The sequence below is a fragment of the Mobula birostris genome, chromosome 24, assembly GCF_030028105.1.
Source record: "Mobula birostris isolate sMobBir1 chromosome 24, sMobBir1.hap1, whole genome shotgun sequence".
Lineage (NCBI taxonomy): Eukaryota > Metazoa > Chordata > Chondrichthyes > Myliobatiformes > Myliobatidae > Mobula > Mobula birostris.
In genome coordinates, this window is record NC_092393.1 from 43,685,961 (window position 1) to 43,701,994 (window position 16,034).

Genomic DNA, 16,034 nt, shown 5'->3' on the forward strand with positions numbered 1-16,034 from the left:
GCTGCAGTTTGGTGTGGAGGTGAGTAAACCTCGTGGAGTAACGAGTTGAAGTTCAGTGCGGTGATGAGTAAATCTCGTGGCCCATGCCTCGCCTTTGGCCCCAACGCCCTGTCCTTTTCAATCTGACACAATGCTTAAATCACCCAGACCTTGTTCTCGGACCCAGTCCCTGCCACTTCGATGCGCCACCTAAATTTGACCCATGCCAAACTTTTCCAATTTAGTTTGGCGCTTAAGTCGATCAAACCTTCGATCTTTCCTCGCTGTCAGGCATGGCTCCGGGCCCTGCCACCTCAAATCTGCATTGCCTCCACTCGCCTAGCCTCGGTTCCGCTGACTCGAATTGCCCCCAAGTTCACTCCAGGAATGGCCAAACATTGGCTCACTCCCCTCTCTCTGGCCTGGACCCCATTGCCTTAATTCAGCCCGTACGCACTGTGCTGCAGCCATCCTGCACCTTTGAGGCTTCAGTTCCCACTGCAAAGATGCCAGGTGGCTGAAAAGCTCAACTCTGACAGGGAAGTCAGAAAAAGTGTAATTACTGAAGCATTTAGTCACGGTCTTTTTTTTTATTTGCCACCAGCAAGCAGTTGCTGAGCTTCAACAGGAAGATTAAAATTGTGAGCCTTTACAGCACTGAAGCCCTAAGTACCCTTGATCAGCTCTGCCTGGCAATCTGCGTACTTCACGTGCCCAACGTCAGACTCCCAAATGCAGGATATTCTGCAGATGCTGGAAATCATGAGCAACCAACCCCGATGAAGGTCTCGCCCGAGACGTCGACTTATTCTCCTCCAAAGACATTGCCTGACTTGCCGAGTTACTCCAGCATTTTGTGTGTGTGTTGCATCAGATCCCCGAAGCACATTCTTCTGGGTTGTGTCATGGGAAGAAGACTGAGGAAAAGATTCCAGCAAGTGCACATAAATTCTCTGGATAAAATGGAGCATCTTCACTAACTCTGGAGAGTTCTAGGTCCATGGCCACTCAGAATGAAGGTGTATCCAGAATGGTATTTAAGAACCTTGATTCAGGAGTATGCAGGAACCCTGCAGTGAGTGCCGCAGGACCACACCACATTAGAAACTATGCCAGGCTCATCACTCGTTGGGGAGTCCATGGTTTTCACATTGGCCTCATCGGTCACCTCAAAACCCCACCAGACCAGTGGAACAGTCATACTCAATCCCAATTGATCAAGAAGAAAAACAAGGCAGCTTTTAGTGGTGAAAACTATATACAGTAATCTAAAGGGTCACAGCTTGCATTTTCCAAGTTGAACAAACATATTGTTAATCAACCGATTACTACACAAGGCTTTGTATCAGGAGGGTGTTTGGCCAACTGAGCCTCTCCCCATGTTCTACCAATTCTGTAACAGAATGATAACAGTCCCATTACATATCAACAGTTCACATCTGCTATATTAAATTAAGGACTCATCCACTAATAATTTCAATTACAGCTTTATGCTGAAAATATTAGAATGTCCTGCAATTTGGAATGGGCCATATAAAGACTAAGCAAAATAGAAATTTGACATTATTTATTTCTTTATAGAACATAGAACAGAACAGTACAGGCCCTTCAGCCCACAATGTTGTGCCAACCCTCAAACCCTGCCTCCCATATAACCCCCCCACCTTAAATTCCTCCATATACCTGTCTAGTAGTCTATTAAATTTCACGAGTATATCTGCCTCCACCACTGACTCAGGCAGTGCATTCCACGCACCAACCACTCTCTGAGTAAAAAACCTTCCTCTAATATCCCCCTTGAACTTCCCACCCTTTATCTTAAAGCCATGTCCTCTTGCATTGAGCAGTGGTGCCCTGGGGAAGAGGTGCTGGCTATCCACTCTATCTATTCCTCTTAATATCTTGTATACTTCTATCATGTCTCCTCTCATCCTCCTTCTCTCCAAAGTTAGGGATACAGCACAACGAGCCCATGTGACCAATTAACCCATCAACCCGTACATCTTTGAAATGTGGAAGGAAGCTGGAGCACCCAGAGGAAACCAATACAGTCATGGGAAAAATGTACAACCTCCTTACAGAGAGCAGCGGAATATCAATAAAATTATAATCGATCAGTTATGAATGAAGAGGATGCTATGCAAGATGTCATTAAACATAGTAAACAATTACAATGCGGGAGGAGAAGATGGCGGCGTGCCTGTGCGTGTGCAGCCCTCTGGTGAAAAATGATATCATATCTGTTAAATAGGGGCCGTGGACAATTCTGATTTGATGGAGAATGGATGTGAAAGCACAGAGGAACACCTGGAGAAATTTCTGAAACGCTCGTTCGCTGCTGTCGTTACTGCGTGGTCGGGAATCTTTCGGAGGGTAGGCCTCAAAATCCCCGGCCTTGCCTGCTTTTGGCGACCGAGAAGGAGGTCAAATCATTCGGACAGAGGTGGCGCTCAGTACTCGGTGTCGGAGAGCTGATCAGAGCTCAAAGTTTTCGGATGACTCAGAGTTGGATTATGGTCAGCATGGCAGGGAGAGTTTTTCTTCCTTCTCCCGTCTGCGTGAGATGTGGGACATTTGAGAGACTTTGAACTTTACTGTGCTCATGGACTTCTTCATCAAGTTATGGTATTGTTGCACTGTTGTAACTATATGTTATAATTATGTGGTTTTGTCAGTTTTTTTTAGTCTTGGTCTGCCCTGTGTTTTGTGATATCACACTGGAGGAAATATTGTATCATTTCTTAATGTATGCATTACTAAATGACAATAAAAGATGACTGCGTGTGTTTATAATCTAAAAAAATTCTGAAGTCATTTCAAAGCAGAGACAAGGAATATCAATTTAACGTATACATATATATGACCCATGAATATTGTGAGCTGAAATTATCAGGTATCTGAGGAGGTGTGGAGAGCGTGAGAAAGGCTGGAGATTTTCAAGGAGGGTTCCAGAGAGTATGGTCAAAGCAACTGAGACTCTGCAATAGAGGGCTGAGATTCGTCCAGGGTTCATAATTGAAAATGAAGATGCATTGCTGAGACACAGGTCACAGAGATAAGGCAGATGAAACTATGGTGCGATTTGAAAATTGCAACAAAAAATATAAATTGCTTATCTTTGATACATGTCAATAGCAAAGTACAACAGTGATTGGGATGGGGGAGCAGTGATATTACATTGGATAGCACTAAAATTATGTTTGATCATTGAAGCAGGGAAAGGCTGCAAACTATTTATCATGATTTCAATAATCAGCCGACACTAGCTTACTGTGAACCCAGTACTGTGTCACCATGGGGACCATGCCTCTTAAAGGTGCAAAGTGGTAGGAGCAAATATTGGAAATCCTTTAACAGATTGTGGCTGTTTACCAGAAGACTCAGCACAATACGGGAGAGGATGGATTTTGCGATCTTTTTCCAGTGCAGCTTTGAAAGTCTGGGTTAATCAGACAGAAAACCCAAAGGAACACTGGGAAGTGACCCCCCCCCACCCCCATCACCTACTATCAATCGCCATCGGTGGGGTGATTTGAGAACTCTAGGAGACTTAGTTTCCCTGTAAATTACACCTGCATGAAGTCCATTGAGCTGCAGCTCCTTAGAGACTGCGTTAAGGAACTGGAGCTATGGCTGGATGACCTCCAGTTCATACGAGAGAATGAGGAGTAATAGATGGGAGCTACAGGAAGATAGTTGCAGGAGGAAGATAGCTGAGTGACTATCAGGAGAGGGAAAGGGAATAGGTAGCCCGTGCAGAGTACCCTTGTGGCTGTTCCTCTCAGTAATAAGTATGAAGGTTTTGTTACCGTTGGAGGGGGCGTGTTGATGACCTAATAGGGGGATTGGGTCTCTGGTACTGAGTTTGTCCCTGTGGCTCAGAAGGGAAGGAGCGAGGAAAGCAGCAGTGGTAGGGGATTCCATAGTTGGAGGAGAAGACAGGAGATTCTGGGAATATGAAAGAGACAGCCGGATGGTATGTTGCCGCCCAGATGCCAGGGTCAGTGATGTGTCAAGTTGGGTCCACAGCATTCCAAAATGGGAGGGTAAACAGCCTGAAGCCATGCTACATATTGGTCAACGATATAGGTAGGAAAAAGGATGAGATCCTGAAGAGAGAATATAGGGAGTTAGGTAGAAAATTGAAAAGCAGGATCTCAAGGGTTGCTGCCTGTTCCCCGTGCCAATGACAGTAAGAAGAGAATGATATGGCAGATGAATGTGCGGCTGAGAAATTAGTGCTGGGGACAGGGTTCAGATATCTGGATAATTGGATTCTTTGCTGGGGGAGGTATGACTTGTACAAAAATGATGGACTACACTAGAACTCAAAGGGCACCAATATTCCTACTGGCAGATTTGTTAGAGCTGCTGAGGAGGGTTTAAACTCAATTGGCAGGGGGATGGGAACTGGAGTGATAGGACTGAGGACGGTGCGGTTGGTATACAAGTGGATGCAGTGTGTAGTGAGACTGTGAGGAAGGACAGGCAGATGACAGGGCAAAATTGCAGTCAGTGGGATGAGTTGAAGTGTAACATGGGGGCAAACTTGAAAAGGATGATGAAAACAGGACTGAAGGTGTTATATTAGAATGCACACTGTATATGGATTAAGGTGATGATCTTGTAGCACAGTCAGAGATTGGCAGGTATGATGTTGTGGGCTGAAAGATGATCATAGCTGGGAGCTAAACATCCAAGGATGTACATCATATTAAAAGAACAGGCAGGTAGGTAGAGGGGGTAGGGAGGCTCTGTTGGTAAAAATGAAATCAAATCCTTAGAAAGATGTGACACAGGATCAGAAAATGTAGAATCCTTATGGGTAGAGCTAAGAAACTGCAAGGGTAAAAAGACCCTGATAGGAGTTATATACAGGCGTCTGAACAGAGGCCAACGATGTAGGGTACAAATTACAACAGGAGATAGAAAAGGCATGTAAAAAAGGCAACGTTACAGTAGTCATGGGGGATTTCAATATGCATATAGATTGAAGATATCAGGTTGGTTCAAGATCTCAAGGGAGGGAATTGTAGAATTTCTATGAGATAGCTTTCAGAGCAGCTTGTGGTTGAGCCCAGCAGGAAAAAAAAGTAATTCTGGATTGGGTGTTGTGTAATGAATTAGATTTGATTAGGGAGCTTAAGGTAACGGGACCCTTAAGAGACAGTGATCATAATATGATAGAATTCACCCTGCAGTTTGAGAGGGAGAAGCTAAAGTCAGATGTATCAGCAAATAGCAGTGGATCAGGTGTTTCCAACCTTTTTTATTCTATGGACCAATGCCGTTAAGCAGGGGGTCTGTGGACCCCAGTTTGGCAACCCCTGCAGTGGAGTAAAAGGAACTGCAGAAGCATAAGAGAGGAGCTGGCCAAAGTTGATTGGAAAGGGACACTAGCAGAGATAACAGCAGAGCAGCAATAGCTGGAAATTCTGGGAGCAATTTGGAAGGCACAAATAGATACATCCCAGAGATAAAGTGGTATTCTAAAGGGAAGATGATGCAACCATGGCTGACAAGATGACAAAGATAGCATAAAAGCGAAATAGAGGCAAAAATTAGAGGGAATTTAGAAGATTGGGAAGCTTTTAAAAACCAGCAGAAGGCAATATGAAGACATAAGGAAACAAAAGATGAAATACGAAGGTAAGCGAGCCAATAATATTACAAAGGACACCAAAAGTTTTTTTCAGTGATATAAAGAGTATGATACATGCAGTGTACGGCAAGGACTGCACATCATCGTGGACTTCAAGAGGAAACACAGCAGTACAGCCCACATTGCCACCTCACTCCCGGACGAGTAAATGTTTTTTACACTTGATTTGAGGTTGATGAGACTGAACCCCTGAGGAAAGCCACTGATGAGACCTGCTCCTTTGCCATCTCCGAGGATGAGGTACATAGAATATTCCAACATGTCAAAAGTCACAAAGCAGCGGGGCCGGAAGGCATCCCAGGGCTGGTCCTCAAAATGTGTGTGGATCAACTGGCTGGACATTTCCAATCTCTCCCTTTCCTAGTGTGTAGTGCCCTCCTGTTTCAAATCATCCATTGTTGTCCCTGTACCTAAGAAAACCAAGGTAGCATGCCTAAATGATTGACGCCCTGTCACACCCACCTCAATTATAAACAAATGCTTTGAGAGACTGATTAAAGACTACATCTACAGCATGCTATCGCCCACACTGGGCCCGCTACAGTTCGCCTATTGACAGAACCAGTCTACTGATGACGCCATAGCCACAGCTCTACACACCGTCATCATTCACCTGGAGAAGAGGGATGCAGACGTTAGAATGCTGTTCCTGGACGACAGTTCAGCATTCAACACCACAATTCCCTTCAGACTTGACAGGAAACTCAGAGACCTCGGCCTGCACCCTGCCTTGTGCAGCTGGATCCTAGACTTCCTATCGGATCGCTGCTGACAGGTGGTAAGGATGGGCTCCTTCACCTCTGACCCACAAAACAGGTGTCCCCCAGGGTTGTGCCCGAGTCCCCTCCTCTAATTCCTTTACACCCACGGCTGTGCTGCCACACACAGCTCCAGTCTGCTGATCAAATTTGCAGACGACACTACATTGATTGTTCTTATTTCCAGCGGTAATGAGACAGCGTTCTGAGGAGAGGTTAAAACTCTGACACAGTGGTGCCAAGATAACAACCTCTCTCTCAATGTCCAAAAAACAAAAGAGCTGATTGTGGATTACAGGAGGAACGGAGACAGACTCATAAATGGGTCTGCAGTCGAGAGGGAGGGTAGTTTCAAGTTCCTCAGTATACACATCACCGAAGATCTCACCTGGACTGTACACACCGGTTTTATGGCAAAAAAAGCACGAAAGCATCTCTTCCACCTCAGTTAACTGAAGAAGTTTGGTATGTGCCCCCAAATCCTCAAGACCTTTTACAGGGGTACCACTGAGGGCATCCGGACTGGCTGCATCACCGCCTGGTACGGGAACAGCACCAACCTTGATTGCTGGGCACTGCAGAGAGTGGTACGGACAGCCCAACGCATCTGTGGATGTGAACTTCCCTCCGTTGAGGACATTTATAGCAGCAGGTGCAGAAAGAAGGCCTGGGAGATCATCAAGGACACCAGTCACCCCAACCATGAACTGTTTCAGCTGCTTCTGCCTGGCAAACGATATCACAGCGTTAAAACCAGGACCAACGGTCTATGGGACAGCTTCTTTCTACAAGCCATTAGACTTACAAATTCATATGTCTATACATTGCAACGGAATCATAACACAAAATTTTTTAGTCCCTCATGTTGTTGGATGGATGTAAGACTTAAATAAATTCGAAGGAAAGAGAGGCGAGTGTGTATATTGGAGAGCAGGAAAATGATGTTGGAGAAGTAGCAATGGTAGAAGTGGAGACTCAGGGTTTACCGTATGATAATGATTTTGCAGCATGGTTCACGCTGTAGAATTCTTTATATTTTATATTTTATTTAGACTTACAGCTGGATAATAAACCATTCTGACCCAGCATGCCCCTTCTGCCCAATTATACCCATCTGACCAATTAAGTTATTAACCCATACATCTTTAGAATGGAGCACTCAGAGGAAGCATACACAACCATGGGAAGAACATGTAAAGTCTTTATAGACAGCAGTAGAATTGAGCCCGGGTCGCTGGCCTTTTACACTAACCACTACACCACTGTGTATCACTTATATGCCCTGTCGAGATGCGAGTGGCAGCTTGGCACTAATGTTTTTCCTTAACGAGCATACAGAGGTATTCATCAATGCTATTTCAGAACTAATTCAGAGTCAGTATAGCCAAGCAAGGCAGCCTTTTTGTTATGGCTATGGATTCCCAGTTTTTGTCTAATGGAGATCTCTAATGCAGGTTAAGAGAAGATATGCTTCTGACACAGGTATCACTTGTGTTTAGAGAGCTACAAAAGGGAACTGTTCGAGGACAATACAGGAAAGATCTGTGAAAAGTGGTAACACCAACCGTATCAATTGCTTTGGAAAGTATGAGGAGGAAAATTCATTTCATTCGTAGCAGAACATGTGATTTTTGACCTTATCAATGGCAATAAGGCCTCTGACGTAAACGCCCCAAACGCTATCAAAAGGCACCTTTTCAAAAGTAAACACTGAACCACAGGAAAAAAGATGCTAAGTCATTGCTGTTAATGTGTGAGAAGTCTTTGTAGAGATTACTTACTGAGGCCAGGAGGTGGAGCTCAGTCATGGCAAATATCCCCAAAGTGAAGAAGGAAGTAAATGACTTTCCCCTGATTGGTGGAGAAAAGCACCTGCAGGAGGTTGTGGACGGAGTGAGGGGTGGAAAAGGTCAGGAATTCACCCCCATGCAGCCTGATTCTGTATCATTTCAATAAATGAGAAGAAAATTCAAGGTGATGCTGTCAAGGGATTTCCAATCTAGACTCTTGGGATTCAGATTGGATTTTTTGCCATGTACACCAGGGTGCAGTGAAATACCTTGCTCGCGTGAAGCTCAGAGAATACAGTAAACATGGTAATTAATAATACAGCAACAACAGAATGCTGCCAAGTACAGAAGAATGGAGAGAGGATAATAGTTTGGTCTGAGGCAGTACCAAAGGAAATGCTAAAGCGCCAATAATAGAGTAACAGCGAGAGGTAGAGTTCAGGGTTTGAGCACCTCTGGGAAGGGGATGTGAAAGTAGTGAATAGTTTAGAATTCTTTTAGCAGTGGTGAAGAAGCTGGCCACCTGGGCTTTCAAATTCTCGTGTCTTCTCCCAGAAGGTAGAAGAGAGATGGTACAAAGGTAGGTGGAGGGGTATGTAGTTTTGACGAAGCAGGGGGTCTGCAGAAGGACTTGGACAGATTATGAGAAGGGGCAAAGAAGTGGCAGATGGAACATAGTGTAGGAAAGTGCATGGTCATGCACTTTAGTAGATGGAATAAAGCCGTAGACTATTTTTCAAATGGGGAGAGAATTCAAAAATCAGAGGTGTAAAGGAACTTGAGAATCCTTGTGTAGGATTCCCTGAAGGTGAACTTACAGGTTGAGCTGTTGGTGAGGAAGGCAAATACAATGTTGGCATTCATTTTGAGAGGACTGGAATATAAAAGCAAGGATGTGATGCTGATGCTTTATAAGGTATTGGTCAGACTGCACTTGGAGTATTGTGAGCAGTTTTGGGCCCCTTATGTAAGAAAAGATGTGCTGACAGTGGAGCGGGTCGAGAGGAGGTTCACAAGAATTATTCCAGGGATGAAAGGGTTAACATATGAGGAGTATTTGATAGCTCTGAGCCTGTAGTCACTGAAGATTAGAAAAATAAGGGGATCTGATTGGAGCCTATTGAATATTGAAAGGCCTAGACAGAGTGGATGTGGAGAGGATGTTTCCTATCGTGGGTGAGTCCGGGCCCAGAAGGCACAGCCTCAGGACAGGGAGATGTCCAATTAGATCATAAATGAGAATGAATGTCTTTAGCCAGAAGGTGGTGAATCTGGAATTCAGTGCCGCAGATGGCTCTGGAGGCCAAGTCATTGCGTATAGTTAAAGTAGAAGTTGATAGGTTCTTGGTTAGTCAGGGTGTCAAAGGTTACAGGGTGAAAGCGGGAGAATGTGGTTGAGAGGGATAATAAATCAACCATGAAAGAATGGTGGAGCAGGCTCAAAGGGCCGAGTAGCCTAATTCTGCTCCTATGTCCGCATGGTCTAAAAGGGAATGCTTAGTGACAGATATTCCTGATGATACTATCAGCCTTCATGAAGCAATTTATGAAAAGGTGGAAGAAGTGACTATCAAAAGGATCACAGAAAAAACCACCATGTAAGTCACAATACTACAATAAAAATTCTCCTTCCAAACCCTCTGTAGCTTGTTCCCACAAATCACCTGTTCCTTTAACTCCCTCTCAAACAGGTCCCTCCTGCAAACATCTCCATTCGAACTCCCAGCTTAACTCTCTATTTTAAACTTATACTTTATTCAGAATAAACTAGGATGAATATCCTAGTGGGATGTTTGCTAGTACTGCATGGGGCGGGGGGGGTGGAATTTAAACTAGAGTTACAGGGGGATGGGAACCAGAGTGCCAGAACTGATAGTGGAGTGCTTGTGGAGACATGCTATTCAGACCTCAGACAAAGTCAGGAATCAAAAGGTTGAGCCTGGTGGAACTAATTTTCTGAGCTGCATATATTTCAATGCCAGAAATATTATACAGAAGGCAGATGTGTAGGTGGATCAACACATGGAATTATGATATTGTAGCCATTAGTGAGACTTGGTTGCCAGAAAGGCAAGGCTGGCAGCTTAATATTCCAAGGTTCAGTTGTCTTAGACGTGATAGTGTGGGAGGGATTAAAGGGGGGGATGGGTGGCGATACTAGACAGGGAAAATGTCATGGCTGTGCTCAGTCACGACAGACTGGAGAATTAGTCCAGTGAAGAATAATAAAGGTATGATCATGTTAATGGGGTTATATTATAGACCACCCAACAGTCTGTGAGATTTTAGAGGAATGAATTTGTAGAGGTCGCAGACTGTTGCAAGAAACATAAGGTTGTGATAGTAGGTGATTTTAACTTTGCACACATTGACTGGGACCCCCATACTGTAAAATGAATAGATGGGATAGAGTTTGTCAAATGTGTTCAGGAAAATTTCATTAATTAATGCATAGAAGTTCCAATGAGAGAGTGTGCAATTTTGGGAATGAGCCAGGGCAGGTGACAGAAGTTTGTGCAGGGGAACACTTTGCATCTAGTGATGATAATGCCATTAATGGAAAAGGATATGTAAGGCCCTCAGGTTAAGATTCTAAATTGGAGAAAGGCCAATTTTGATGGTAACACAAATCAGAAAAGATTTGGCAAATGTGGAATGGGACAGACTGTTTTCTGGCAAAGTAAACATAGTAAGGAGGCCTTCAAAGGTGAAATTTTGAGAGTACAAAGCTTGTTTGTGCCTGTCAGAATAAAAGACTAAGATAACAGGTTAAGGGAACTTAGATTTTTGAGAGATATTGAGGCCCTGGTGCATAGCAGGTTTTGACAGTGGAACAAATGAGGTACTTATGGAGTATAAGAAATACAAGAGAACACTTCAGAAAGAAATTAGGAAGGCTAAAAGGTGTGAGGTGTCTCTGGCAGACAAGCTAAAAGAGAATCCTAAGGGATTCTACAGATATGCTAAGACCAAAGGGTTACAAGGGAAAATCTTCTCTGGAAGATCAGAATTGTAATCCACGCGTGGAGCCAAAAGAGATGGGGGAGAACTTATATAGGTTTTTTACATCTGCAGTTACCAGGGAGATGGACACAAAGTATATAGGAGAGAGGCAAAGCGCTGGAGGGGTCATGGGCCCTATTCAGATTACAGAGGAGGAGGTGTTTGCTGTCTTAAGGCAAATTAGTGTGGACAAATCTCCAGGCCCTGTCAAGATGTTTCCTCAGACCCTGTGGGACAAGTGCAGAATTTGCAGGGGCTGTAGCAGAGATATTTAAATCGTCTTGAGCAAAAGGTGACACTCTGGACGATCGGATAATAGCTAACGTTGTCCGCTCTTTTAGAAATGCACTAAGGATAAACCAGGACATCACAGGCCGGTGGGCCTGACTTCAGCAGTTTTTGAAAGGTATTCTAAGGGACCGGGTACTTGGATGGACAGGGACTGATTAGAGGTAGTCAGCATGGGTTTGAGTATGGTACATTGTGTCTAGCTGATTTTATAGATATTTTCGAGGAATTTATCAGGAAAGTTGATGGAGACAGGGCAGTGGATATTGTCTACATGGACTTCAGCAATGCACTTGAAGATCCTGCATATGAGGTTGGTCTAGAAGGTTCAGTTGCTGAGCATTCAGGATAAGTTAGTAAATTGGATTAGACATTGGCTTTGTGGAAGAAGCCAGAGAGTGGCAGTAGATGGTTGCCTTTCTGACTGGAGGCCTGTAAATAGTGGTGTGCTGCAGGGATCGGTGCTGGGTTCATCATTGTTTGTCACCTGTATCAACGATCTCAATGATAATGTGGTAAGCTGGATCAGCAAATTTGCGGATGACACCAAGTTTGGGGGTGTAGTTGACAGTGAAGAAGATTATCAGAGCTTGCAGTGGGATCTAGACAAGCTGGAAAAATGGGCTAGAAAATGGCAGATGGAATTTAATGCAAACAAGTGTGAGGTGTTTCACTTTGGTCGGACCAACCAGGGTAGGTCTTTCACAGTAAACTGTTGGTCACTGAAGAGCGCGGTAGAACAAAGGGGTCTGGGAATACAGATCCATCATTCATTGAAAATGATGGCAAAGGTACAAAGGGTGATAAAGAAAGGTTTTCGCACATTGGTCTTCATAAATCAAAAATAATGAGTACAGGGGATAGGATGTAATGTTGAAGTTGTACAAGAAGTTGGTGAGGCCTAATTTGGAGTATTTTGTATAGTTTTGGCCACCTACCTACAGGAAAGATGTAAAAAGGATTGAAAGAGTACAGAGAAAATTTACAAGGATGTTGCTGGGACTGGAGGAGCTGAGTTATAAGGAAAGATTGAATAAGTTAGAACTTTATTCCCTAGAACGTAAAAAATTGAGAGGAGATTTGATAGAGGTACACAAAATTATGGTGGTAAGAGATAGGGTAAATGCAAGCAAGCTTTTTCCACTGAGGTCAGGTGAGATTACAACTAGGGGTCATGGGTTAGGGGTGAAAGGTGAAATGTTTAAGGGGAAACTTCCTCACTCAGAGCATTGTGAGATTGTGGAACGAGCTGCCAGTGCAAGTGGTAGATGTGATTTCGATTTCAGTGTTTAAGAGAAGTTTGGATAAGTGCATAGATGGGAGGAAATTGCAGGGCTATGGTCTGGGTGCAGGCTGTTGAGACCAGGCACTTTAAGTGACTCAGCATGGACTAGATGGGCTGAAGGGCTTGTTTCTGTGCTGTAGTTTTCTATGACTCCATAAACAAAAAAGGAAACAGTATATTCAGAGTACCATATGTCTTTCATTACATTAAGTTTACTATCAAATCAAATGCAATTGTATTGTTCATCATTGCTACTCATGTCTGATCTTTAAACAATCCACACATGAAGTATTTGAGAGTCTGTTACGCAGAATGCAGTCCCTCGGTATGCAGTGGCTGCTGGACCTTGGACAGGGGGTCCTTCCCTACAAAGTGTTTGTGGTGGCTTCAGGTGCATCACTCAGCACGTTCTCCTTCAGCCAGGAGTGTGCTTGTCAGCTTATGTCCATTTCATCGTGTTGGAAGACCAACAACTTTCGGGCTAACCAAAGTGCATCTTTCACCAATCCGACAATCTTCCAGCAGAACTTGACGTTTGTCTCACCACGTGCTCCTTGGAACAGCCTGTAGATCAGAAAGACTTCTGTTAATGCTGCTAATCAGGACAAACCTCCTCAAGCCTCCTTTGATACTTTTCCGGAGCTTCTTGGAAAGTGAGCAGTTGATGACTGTCTTATTCACATCACACCATCCAGGATCCATTAAGTGTGAGACTCAGACTATTCAGAAAGGATCCAACAGGTAGGTCCATATGGTTGTGTTTTGTGAAAGGAAGCTCAGAATCTGAATCTGAATCAAAATCATGTTGAATATCACTGGCATATGCTGTGAAATCTGTTATTTTGCAGCAGATGTACAGTGCAACAGATAATAAAAAAAGCATAAATTACAATAATAAATATATGTATAATTAAATCAGTAGTGCAAAAGGAGAGCCAAAAATAATGAGATTGTGTACATAGGTTCATTGCCCATTCAGAAATCTGAGAGCAGAGGGGAAAACTCTGTTCCTCAATATTGAGCGTGTGTGTTCGGGCTCCTGAACCTCCTCCTTGACGGTAGCAATGAGAAGAGAGCAACTCTTCTTATCAAAAGGGCTGTCTACAACTTTGAGAGAAGACCTGCACTAGAGGAATATAGCATTAACTGTATCATCTTCAACAACGTACAGGTCAAATAGTTGGACCTATAAACCTGTGCATGAAAGCAAAAGTTGTGATTGCAATATTTATAATAAATGAGCTATTAACATCCGGGTAACTGTAGTTGGAGGAAGAGAGACAAGAATCGCTGCCATGATAGAGACATCCAGATGGTATGTTGCCTCTAGGTGCCAGGGTCTAGAATGACTCTGATTGGGTACACGGTATTGCCAAGGGGGAGAGGGAGCAGCCAGAAGTAGTGGTACATATGGGAACCAATGACATAGGTAGGAAAGGTGAGGAGGTCCTGAAGAGGGATTTTAGGGAGCTAGGTAGAAAGCTGAAAATAAGGACATTCAGGGTAGTTAGCTCTGGATTGCTGCCTGTGCCATGCACCAGAGAGGGGAAGGATAGGATGATTTGATAGATGAAAGTGTGGCTGAGGAACTACTACAAAGGGCAGGGGATCATTGGGATCTCTTCTGGGGAACCCAATGGGGACTAACATCCTCGCAGGCAGGTTTGCTAGAGCTGTTCTGAAGGGTTTAAACTGATTTTGCAGGGCGATGGGAGCTGGAGTGATAGTGGTTTACAAACAGTGGAAGTGTGTAGTGAGACGGCTAGCAAGGAGAGGCTGATGTTCGGGCAAAATTGCAGTGAACAAAATGAGTTGCAATAAAAAGGCAGACAAAATCGAAAAAGGTGAATACAGGACTGAAGGTGTTATATTTGAATGTGTGTAGAATATGGAATAAGGTGGATGAATTTGCGGCACTGTTACAGATTGGTAGGTATGACGTTGTGGGCACCACGAATTGCTGAAAGAAGATTATATCTGGGTGCTTGCTGTCCATTCTTGATTCTTGATTAGTCAGGGCAGGAAAGGATATGGGGAGAAGACAGGAGATTGGGACTGAGAGGGAAAATGGATCAGTCATGATGAAATGGCGGAGCAGAGTCAATAGTAATTGCAGCCGCAATTATCTTCCACAAATAAAAAAAATAAACAAACTGGTTGTTTAAGGTATTGCCTGAGGAATCAAAGTTGCTTTACTTCTTCAAAAGAGTACAAGGATCTCTTGTGAGATCCTTGTATCCAGCTGAGAAGATGGACAACCCTCAGCTTAATAGACATAAGAAACCGCAGATGCTGGAATCTGGAGTAAAAATATGAGCTGTTGGAGGAACTGGAAGCGTCAGGCTGCATCTATGGAGGGAAATGGGCAGTCAATGTTTTGGGCCGATAGCCTTCATCTGGAGTCCAGATCTGAAACATCTCCCTCGACAGATGCTGACTTCCTCTAGTAACTTATTCCTTTGGCATTTTTAACATTAATGTTAAAATCATGGCAGCCCTAGCACTCCCACAATGTTGCTCTAAATTCTCATTCTTGATTTTGAGTTTGTTTCTTGAATGAATCTTCAGCCCATGGCCATCTTCCTCAGGGGCAGGAATGCTACCAAATAATGAGCCCAGGAGATTCAGGCACATAGAAAAGGAAAGCACCCATAGCCACTACAGTAGAGAGGTAAAATGCCTTTGGGCTATTGAATTTATCTGTTCACTTAGTTGCTGTCTCTCTGAGGGATCAGCAGTGGAATGGGTGAGCAGTTTCAAGTTCCTGGTGTCAATACCTCTGAAGATCTACAGTATCCTGAGCCCAACATGTTGATGCAATTACAAAAAAGACATGACTGTGGCTATATTTCATTCAGAGTTTGAGGAGACTTGGTATGTCACCAAAGATTCCAGCAAATTTCTGTAGATGTACCGTGGAGAGCATTCTAACTAGTCACATCAATGTCTGGTACGGAGGAGCTACTGGTCAGGATTGGAAAAAACTGCAAGAAGTTGCAAGCTCAGCCAGCTCCATCAGGAGCACTAGTTTCCCCAGCACTGAGGACGTCCTCAAAAATGTGGCATCTGTCACGCCGCCCGGGAGGAATGACATCAGAGGTGATGTTGCGCGGTGTCCATGCTCCCGTCAGTGCTGCTCTCCAGTGTTTACTCGGTGGAAGACAAGCTGGATTGTGTTCATCCGTAGGCTGCTGCAGGTTTCTTCTTGCTGACAACATCCATGGACTCAGGGACTTGGGCCGTACTTTTCTGAGCAGCTGCATATTTAC